Source organism: Ostrea edulis, chromosome 1, assembly GCF_947568905.1.
Source record: "Ostrea edulis chromosome 1, xbOstEdul1.1, whole genome shotgun sequence".
Lineage (NCBI taxonomy): Eukaryota > Metazoa > Mollusca > Bivalvia > Ostreida > Ostreidae > Ostrea > Ostrea edulis.
The window spans coordinates 86,927,029-86,937,206 of NC_079164.1; the positions used below are offsets into that span (position 1 = coordinate 86,927,029).

General features: G+C 34.4%; 1 long non-coding RNA gene across 1 annotated transcript; it reads left to right on the plus strand.

Annotated features, from left to right (window-relative positions):
- The first annotated feature begins 143 nt into the window (after window positions 1-143).
- LOC125660849 (uncharacterized) lies at window positions 144-7,269 on the plus strand. Its single transcript, XR_008802805.1, has 5 exons — window positions 144-4,090; window positions 4,645-4,743; window positions 5,525-5,660; window positions 5,936-6,059; window positions 6,317-7,269. It is a non-coding gene; the product is annotated as an uncharacterized LOC125660849 (long non-coding RNA).
- The last annotated feature ends 2,909 nt before the right edge of the window (window positions 7,270-10,178 follow it).

The following is a 10,178-nucleotide window of genomic DNA, read 5'->3' on the forward strand; positions in this document are numbered from 1 at the left end:
ATATATATATATATATATATATATATATATATATATATATATATATATCCAATAATAAAAGTCAAGAAATACAAAACTCGAATAACATTTCACTGTTAGCGCTTTCGGCTTTAATGCCTCTTCATACAGTTATAAAATTTTATAACTGTCTGAAGAGGCATTAAAGCCGAAAGCGCTAACAGTGAAATGTTATTCGAGTTTTGTGTTTCTTGACTTTTATTATTGGATGTATTTACTGTATCAAATACCGAATTCTTTTTTACAAACTATATATATATATATATATATATATATGATAAATTCCCCTGCGAATTATTCTTTACGTAAACTTCTATTTTATTATTCTATCAGTAGGCCCATCCTCCCTGAATGAAACAAAACCATGTCGATTTGCTTTGGTGCCGTTCCAGACAAAAATATACTAGTATTGAAATGTGGAACTGGGGGTGGATACCTTATGTTTCCAACGGATATATCATTATGTATATTTTCCTCTTTGCTCAGATTCTGTTAATATTTCGATAAAAGATTTCTTTTGTATTTTCACTCAATGCAGTCACTTATAAATCATTCTCAAAAGGTATGAACCACATCAAATTCCGATCACATGATGGTTAATTTTCTTCCTGAGTTTAATCAATGAAAATGTTTGTTACAGGCATTAAAAATAAAGCTATTTCGGAAATTACGTCAGATGGTCTCCCCTTCACCAGGAGGCGACGTATTGTTTTTGTACTTTCTGTCCGTTTGTCAGTCTTCCCGTCATAAAGTATTGTGAACGCTTAATTATCCTCCTGCATGGCTTATCGAAGATACTCGAAACAATCTTTACTGACAATACTTAAAGCACGATACATGTGCAGCAACCACTAACACGAGTAAATGATATGCATTTCGAAAAATACTGACACTGGGTGTGGGAAGTGTGTCTGTCAGCTGGGGGTTCAAACTGGTAACCATCCCCGCTAACATCTAGTGGTTGAATATGTACGTAGTGTTGGACTAGAGGATATTGGTTTGGGGGATAAAATCTGGTTATTCAACACGTAGTGTTGAAATAGTGTATATCGTTTTAAAGGTGATGGGTGATACTGGAGGATTTTGAACAGCAGGCAAATCGGGAGGCTCTTCGACAGATGAAACGTCAAGCACCTGTACTGCTAATTTGTCTGTTTTGACGTATCACCTTAAAAACTAATATGCATAAGAATTATTCCATTAAGTTAGATTTAGATTGAATATGTAGTCGATATCTTCACAAGAAATTTCAAAATGTCCCATCCAATCTAGAAAAACCCTTAAGAATAAATAATTTCATACAGGAGATCATTCCTGCAAGTTTAACAAAACTTAGATGAAAATGTTTTCAAACAATTTTGGATTTTACTTTCAGTGTCTTGGCATTTCCATTGTAACCAGTAGAAACCAATAATTTATTTACACAATCATCATAGCTTTCCTGAAAACACAATAGGATAGAAAATGTTCAAAAACTTCGAAATTATCCTCAGTAACCCTAATCTTTTATTTGTAACTTTTGAAAAGAATATGAACCAAGGCCTGTATGCAATGTTCTGTTCCTGCGAATCTGATAAGGGAAGGAAATGTAGCTTAAATCTTGTATATTTCCAAACCCGAGACCTTGGCATTTACCTGCAACCTTATAAACCAATTGAACAGGGTGTTTATATAAGGTATTGAAAAAGATACTTCAAATGAAAGATGTTGTTTGAATATTGCACACAAGGCTGAACAATCGAAAGAACACCCGATTGAACGGACAAGTTATTATATGAAAGTTGAAGATAACGAACAATAGTCAATCCTATAAGGAACACATAATAAACACTTGAGCAAACAAGGAACCCAGAGGTGGGATCAGGCGCCTAGGAGGAGAAAGTATATTTCTCCAAAACTCTTTTACGAGGGACTGACTACAAATCGTACATTTAGTCAAACTGATGTAAATTCCGCAAAAGCATGAAGAAATTCACAAGATAAATACAAAATATTAAATTTCCTAATGAAATGAGCCAATGGAAGAATTCTGGAGTAACATGCAATAGTTTACGATATAAGTAATGACGAATGAAGGCAGGAACCACCTATCAAACTGGTTCTACATCTAGCTAACATACATCATATACCTAATGAATATATAGATAGATAGATAAAGCACATCTATAACTCACCTCTACGAAGTTCATCAATGTCTATCAGTTACAACAATATCATAACTATGATATGAAGATGACAAACAGTGATAAATCTCATAACTCCTATAAGCAATACAAAATAGATAGTTGGGCAAACACGGACCCCTGGATACATCAGAGGTGGGATCAGGTGCATAGGAGGAGTAAGCATCCCCTGTCGACCGGTCACACCCGCCGTGAGACCTATATCTTGATCAGGTAAACGGAGATATCCGTAGTCAAAATCAGTGTGCCAAGAACGGCCTAACAATCGGTATGAAATATGTCAGACAGCATTTGACCCAATGATATGTTGTATTGACGAATTAGATCGTTATAACGACCATAGAATTTGCGAATAATGTGATTTATGACGTAGTTCAAAATTGGATTAGGAGGTTTTAAAAAATTGGTCAAGGAGGTTCTTTTAGTTACCTTCTTGTGGGGATTCGGGTTAGAATAGGTCCTCAGTACCCCTTGATTGTCATAAGAGGCGACTAAATGGGGCGGTACTTTGGATGAGATCGCAAATCACAACAGGTGTTGCACGATAAAGGTCCCTCCCTGCTCAAAGACCGTAAGCGCCGAGCATTGGCCTAAATTTTACAGCCCTTTATCGGCTATGGTGACGTCTCCTTATGAGTGAAAATTCTCGAGAGGGACGTTAAACAATATACATCCATCCATCCATCTTTTAATTACCACTGAATGCAACTTAATTACCAGTCTGCTCCGACACCTTTAACCTCGTCAATCACACAGGGGGGAAAGGACACACGCAGCATCTGACGCAAGATATTTCTTCTTATAACTTCGAAATTCTAAACACTTTTAACTCACTCAGGAAAGCGGTGAAAAATTTTATACAATGAGAAAAATTCAGAATCACGGAAAGGCTGAATAACAAATTAGAATAAAAGTCAAGAGCATATGATACCCCTCCTTTGATCTCATTCGATTAGAAACTTGAAACAGGGAGTGTGCACCACAAATTGTTACAAGAAAGGGGCAATAACTGTGTACGTAGGTATTTTCAGTATTCCTTTGTCATACACGTGTATAGACATACGTGACTGCGACTGCGAAAAAGGGCCCAGATTCGGCAGCACGTCATAATGAGAAATCGGCGATAGAAATCTCTAGATGATTGCGTCACAATAAAAAAAAAAAACGCGAGGAAAATTGTTGCGGTACACGTGGTTATATTTTTTCCTCTTTGCCTTGCATTTGATGTATGTATTACAAAAAGGCACAAATATTATTTCCTATCTTTTATTGCTTGCAATATTCAAATTGTTACGACTTCATTTGAATTTACCGCGATTTCAAAGAGTAATAACTCCAATCTCTACCCAGAGTTATCGTTACTTACACCTCTGTCAACGTCTCAAGGGTTTTACAAGATTTTTGTAAATTGGCACGTATGCTCAAATAAAGTATGATTTTGACTTCAGTTACAAAAAAAAAGTAAATAAATAAATATTGAACAGATGTCAAGTCTTTTTGTGACACAAGAAGCATTGATTTGGGTTTAAATGTGGATATTGGGTAGTTCTATTGCACCAGGCCTATACATAGGTACATGAAGAATATATAGTAATGGAAAAAATCTACAAATAGTTGCTTGTCCTACATTTTCCCGATATTTTATAAAATAGTTATTAGTTTTATTAGCTGTAAAAAAAAAAAAAAAAAAAGTGGATTTACATGTGGAATTACATTGCTTATTTTAAGACGTTAACAGAGGTGTAAGTGAGAGCAAGGAACGACAACTCTGGGTAGAGATTGTAATAGCCTGGTACCCGAGGCCTTCCGATGTTCAAAGAACGAAGGCCAGACATCGGATGTCGAATGGATTCTTCCACTGATCAAAATCCAATATGGCGGACTCAATGGTAAGTAATGGGAATGTGTACGTAAATGAGCGTATCATGGCTTAATTAGCTGTGTCACTTTCGATTTTATGTCATTAGTCGCCAGAGACAGACCTTAGGAAATGTATAATACTTGGTTTTCCATGTGACACGCTTGTTTGATATAGTCTTATCCCTTTGTTTTCAAGTAAGTAGGTGATTCATCAACTCGCATATTTTTCACATGTGTTAAATTAAATCTAACCGTGTCACTTCGTTTTTTCTATTAGTGATGGGTTGCATTGGGTTGCTGGCGAAGATATATACTGAGTTTTATAGATGACACGCACCAGTTTTCATATTTTGAACGGACAATTTCAGATCGAATTTCCTCGACTCATTTTTGGATAATTTTTTATTACATATAGATCTAATGACGTGCTTTACTTTGATAAGACTATAGGCTATAGCTGAAGTTTATATGATGACTTTCTTGTGCGATGATAGGGGTGTTTTAAGCTTTTATTGGACTTATAGTGTACAATTTTACAGTTTCTCAATATTATATATGTATATTTTAATCGTTTTAATTTCAGATGAATTTCCATACATATGGAAAGAAGAAACACATGATAGTAGATGAAAAAACACCTTCATATACAATGCTTCATGAATATGCAAAACCATGCCAACAGGTATACTAAGATGTATATATTGCTTGTGTAGTAGATAAGGCTATTTATGCATTTTATAATTCAGTAAGATTGTGTCTGACAGTGTAATTATTTAATTCTTATGTTGATCTGCCAACTTTATGCTTGACCCAATAGGCTTAATTTAAAGTTTCTGTTGTTACTTTGGTTTACCTTGAATATTCTTCAGATTTCAGAAGGGGTCACTAAAAATTTCATTGTCAACAGTTACTATTCCTCACTGATTCACTGTCCTGTTTGTCCAAAATTATATTTGTGGGTCGGTCCACAATTTTTATATATTGCCAAAGGTTATACATTGAGGTATTCTATTTTTGTGTTACCATTATATTTTGCATTTGTTTGTAACTCAATTTTTTTGTCTTCTTTATGAGAGAACTGAGTTCATACACTTCATTATAAAATTCTTAGGCTGTAGTAACCAGGAATTCGGTATCACAGCAAAAACAAATTTTACATAATGTGAAGTACACAATATGGCACTATAGTAACATTTCATTGTTATGCTTTTGCACAAACTCGTACTGCTTGGATTTGATAATAAAATCACACCTGCTAAAGCTTCAAAGAAAAAATTTAGAAGATCACAATCTGGAGAAACCCAAGACATTCATCCCCAAAAACAAAGTTTTGCAAATTTCAAGATAGTTTTCTATACATTAAATTTGTGGTACTTGTGTACCAAATTAACGACTCTTAATATAGTTTTGTGGAAAAAGGAAAAGAAAGATAACCAAATTGATCTCTTTATTATACCATGTAGTTACAGACTCCAGATGGAAAAAGACAGAGAAAGAAATTCTAAAGGGGTATTCAAGGACCCATCCTCCTCCAAACCAATTCATATCGGAAGGAATTAACATCCAACTTGAATGAAGAATTACAGACTTCCAGAACAGGTTAACAACTAAATCAAATTATTACAGTCTGTTATTTCAAGTTTCCCACCTCTTACAGCAATAACAAAAACAATTATTTCTGGCATCTAAAGGTGTGAGAAGTTTATCATATTCTAAAATATGTTCTATTTGTTAGTGGAAGAAATTCAATCCCAAATTGATTATATTAGATACTGACAATTTCTGTATTGATAAAACACAATAGTGAAAAATGCATGATTGTTTTGTATGGAATGAACTGACCTGCCTTGTTTTATTTCATGTGCATCATGCAGACCCTTTAAAAAAGGAGAAGCCAGATCTTCAGAAGACTTCCTTGAAAATGAGAATTTTTTTAGTGGAAGTGAAGAATATGGCATGCATACAAGCAGACATCAGCATTCCCTCCCTCTTGTTTGTGTAAGTAAAACCTGCATGAATATAAAACTTTAGATGAAAAGGGAAATATATTGACATTCAAAATTCACAGTTGGTTGTTCATCTTCTGCAAAAATTACAGACTTGTTTCATTATTTATCTATGATACAATACATGTAACGACCTAATTAATATTTATGATGTATGTGCATTGTGTATTTACTACTATTCCTGATCCATATCAATGCAAATCTTTACTGATTATACTGATGTTTTGTGACATTGTTTTTAATTTTTAGATCAGAGGTGAGCTTTTTGAGAAAGACTTATGGAGGAAGTTTGAGAGTGTCAGTTCTCAGATCAAGAAGTTAGCTAACAGTAGGAGGAGTAGCAATTCATTCCACTGTATGGCCAGAGAAATTTATGACATAAAAGACATGAAAAAGGAGATTTGGCATTGTTTCATGTGGAAATTGAAGAATCTTTGAAATATATAACACATACATGTTTCAGTTACTTGGGGATAAAACTTATGAGGAATTTTGCTAACTTTCAGATGGGAATGTGTTGCACAAGAAATGCTTGATCACAACCTTCTTTTATTAGAAACCTTTTCTATGTAAAACTTATACGGTACCAATTTTGATGCACCAGATGCGCATTTCGACAAATAATGTCTCTTCAGTGATGCTCAACCGAAATGTTTGAAATCCGAAATAACTATGAAGTTTTAGAGCTAAATATAGCCAAAAACAGCGTGCCAAAAAAGTGGAGCCAAATTCGTCCAAGGATAAGAGCTATGCATGAGGGAGATAATCCTTAATTTTGAAATGAATTTCTAAATTTTATAACAGCAATAATTATTTTAAATAAAATTTAGCTATTTCATTAGACTAGTAAACATGTTTTCTGTGCAAGTGTGTGTCTTTGACATTAAATGCTATGATATATTGAAGTATTCTTAAGCAATGGAAGATCTCTACTAATTCTTTCAAAGGAAAGCCAACAACAGGAATCGAACCTGTTCCTCTATCGTACAGATACGAAAGTGTGCACCAGTACACCATCTTGGCATATATTAAGAACTAGTAGCCTTGGAGAGTAAATATTGTATTATTCTTGTACAGTTGATACTGGTTGGTGTGATATATATATATATATATGTATATATATATATATAATATACATACAGCTTAGTATATATAATGTATGTCTCATGTTTGCTAGTCATCAATAAAGCATTTGAATTGAATATATTCCTTGTTCATGAAGAAAGTCTAATATTCTGAAATTTAGATAAATCTAGCATTTCTGTATGTGAAATTTAAATCTAGCTGAGAGAAATGTCTTTGTAACCCAGTGATTATCTGGGTCAGAATAGGTCCTCTGCACCTGATTGCATATTATGAGAAAAGAGTTAACATAGAGTGATCATTGAATAAGATTGTTAACTGAAATCTTGTGGCACAATTAATTAAGAACAGTCTGATCCTCACTGCTCAAAAGGCCAAAGTATCAAGTATAGGTCTAAATACAGGCAATTGATGGTGACCCCTGAATATGAATGAATTTTAAACAATAGAGAATCAAACAATGACTGTAACTGACACATATACATTAAAATATATTAAGAACTGAACTAGCATAAGATCACAACATAAAAGGGCCTGAAAATCGTTGGATGGAAGTTCTTGGGTCCATATGAGTGAAATATTGTCGAGAGGGACGTTAAACAATATACATGTACAACTATACAGGCAATCGATCTTGAGGCCATAACTTATTTCCACATTGTGTTTACATAATTAGTGCATGTAGGTTTAACTTGTATCTTTCTAGAATAAAATGTTATCTTGCTTAATATCAATTATTTACAAAATGCAAGGGTGGCTCATAAACAGCTAGCAGTTGTAATAATATTTATACTGCTTAACAAGGATAACAAGTCAAAATGAGTCGAGGAAATTCGATCTGAAATTGTCCGTTCAAAATAAGAAAACTGGTGTGTGTCATCTATAAAACTCAGTATATATCTTCGCCAGCAACCCAATGCAACCCATCAAAAGTAGAAAAAACGAAGTGACACGGTTAGATTTAATTTGGCACACGTGAAAAATATGCGAGTTGATAAATCACCTACTTACTTGAAAACAAAGGGATAAGACTATATCAAACAAGCGTGTCACATGGAAAACCAAGTATTATACATTTCCTAAGGTCTGTCTCTGGCGACTAATGACATAAAATCGAAAGTGACACAGCTAATTCAGCCATGATACGCTCATTTACGTACACATTCCCATTACTTACCATTGAGTCCGCCATATTGGATTTTGATCAGTGGAAGAATCCATTCGACATCCGATGCCTGGCCTTCGTTCTTTGAACATCGGAAGGCCTCGGGTACCAGGCTAAGATTGTAATAACTCTGTCAAGTGAAAGCAGACGTGTTTACATTTCCGGTCAAAGTGAAAGTGCTTTGGAAATGTCACGAAATGAGCCAAACTTCCACAGCAACATCGATAAGTATACCACCAGAAATTGCTCTTTATCAAGATCATGAATTCTTAGAAGATATTGAACGTGTTGATGAATTGTATTTCTCCAAACTTATCGCTTCAAATTTAGACGCGCGCGACAAACAGTTTTGTGACTTATCCAGTGACAGCGAGACACAGGCAAGTGATGATGACATTTTCAATTATGATTCCGATTCCGAATGTGAAAATAACAACAATGATGGAGATGTTTATGTACCACATGAAGTTAATGATACGGACATTAAGGAATACACAATCCGATCGAAATTTGAAAATGACACTTGCAGTTGTAAGGAGTTTTATGGAATGCCATGTAGCACAGAAATTGACTTTGAATCAGCATGTGAATTCCGTGATCATTGTCTTCAATGTACTAGAGAGGAACTTGACACTATTACATGTACCAAAATCAAATTAGCTTCAATATGTAATGAGGAATCTGGGAGGCCAAATATCATAGACCGGTTTGAAGCATTGACATCGATCAAGTGAAAACATACGGCATGTCAAGAATCTACCAAAATGAGACAGCAAGATCGACTCATTATTTTGTTTGTTTCAATTATTCGTTTTTATTTTCTGATTCCACAAATGTACAGCATCACGAGTTCTGAAGAAAAAAAAACAAACGATGTTGTATCTTTTTCAAAATTCCTCAAACCGTTCACCTTTTATTGAGCCGTTTTTGATGTAGTACATCCTTCTACGTGACACACCCTTTGTCGCTACTTGAAGATGCACTAGTTTTCCCGAACCAAATACTTCAGAAGCAGATTACTTTGTATTACATGTAAATAATGCATGTACGAAAGCCTTTTAGTATGTAAAAAATAAATTCACATTCCATTATCTCGTAATTACGGGAAAAGATATCTCGTTATTACGAGACAATTATCTCGAAATTACGAAAAACGATCGCGTTATATTTAAAACAGCATTTAAAAAAAACAATGACGGGTAGAGGAGAGCTAATATCGTGTTACCAATATTCATATATTTTCTCGTAAATACGAGATCTTGTCTCGAAATTTAGAGATAATTATCTCATAATTACGAAAAATTATCTTGTAATTGCGAGATAATGGAATGTGAATTTAAATTTTTTATATGATACTAATAGGCTTTCGTATATGTGTTCTTATTCGTTCTTAGTCTGGTCCCCGCCCTCACCTCTCTTTGATCACTCGTAACGAGTGATGGAAGAGTGGCGGGGGGCGGGAACCAGAATGATTCGTTCTACTCAAACGAACATAACTAATTTATCAAATAAACACAAACACGTAGTTTAGGATATGAAGCGCTCTGAACGTGCAGTTTACTTATTTAAAACCCACTGATATACATAAACAATTCTTCACACAGTATTCTCTTCCTTTCTACAAAATAAAACAATTTTTAATGATAAATCAAAGTACTCGAGTAAGGCCAGGGCGGTTGGGTGGGGCATAAGTTACCTGCACTAAAAAGAGCCTTCGAATGGTGTCAAAATTCTACTAGCTATATGTAACAGTTAAAATCCGTGTAATGAATATTTAGATGTCACCTGACAAGGTAGCATGCATTAAGCTACCCAATAGAGAACGTGTTATTGTTATTAGAACCTTTAATAAATACATGTTTG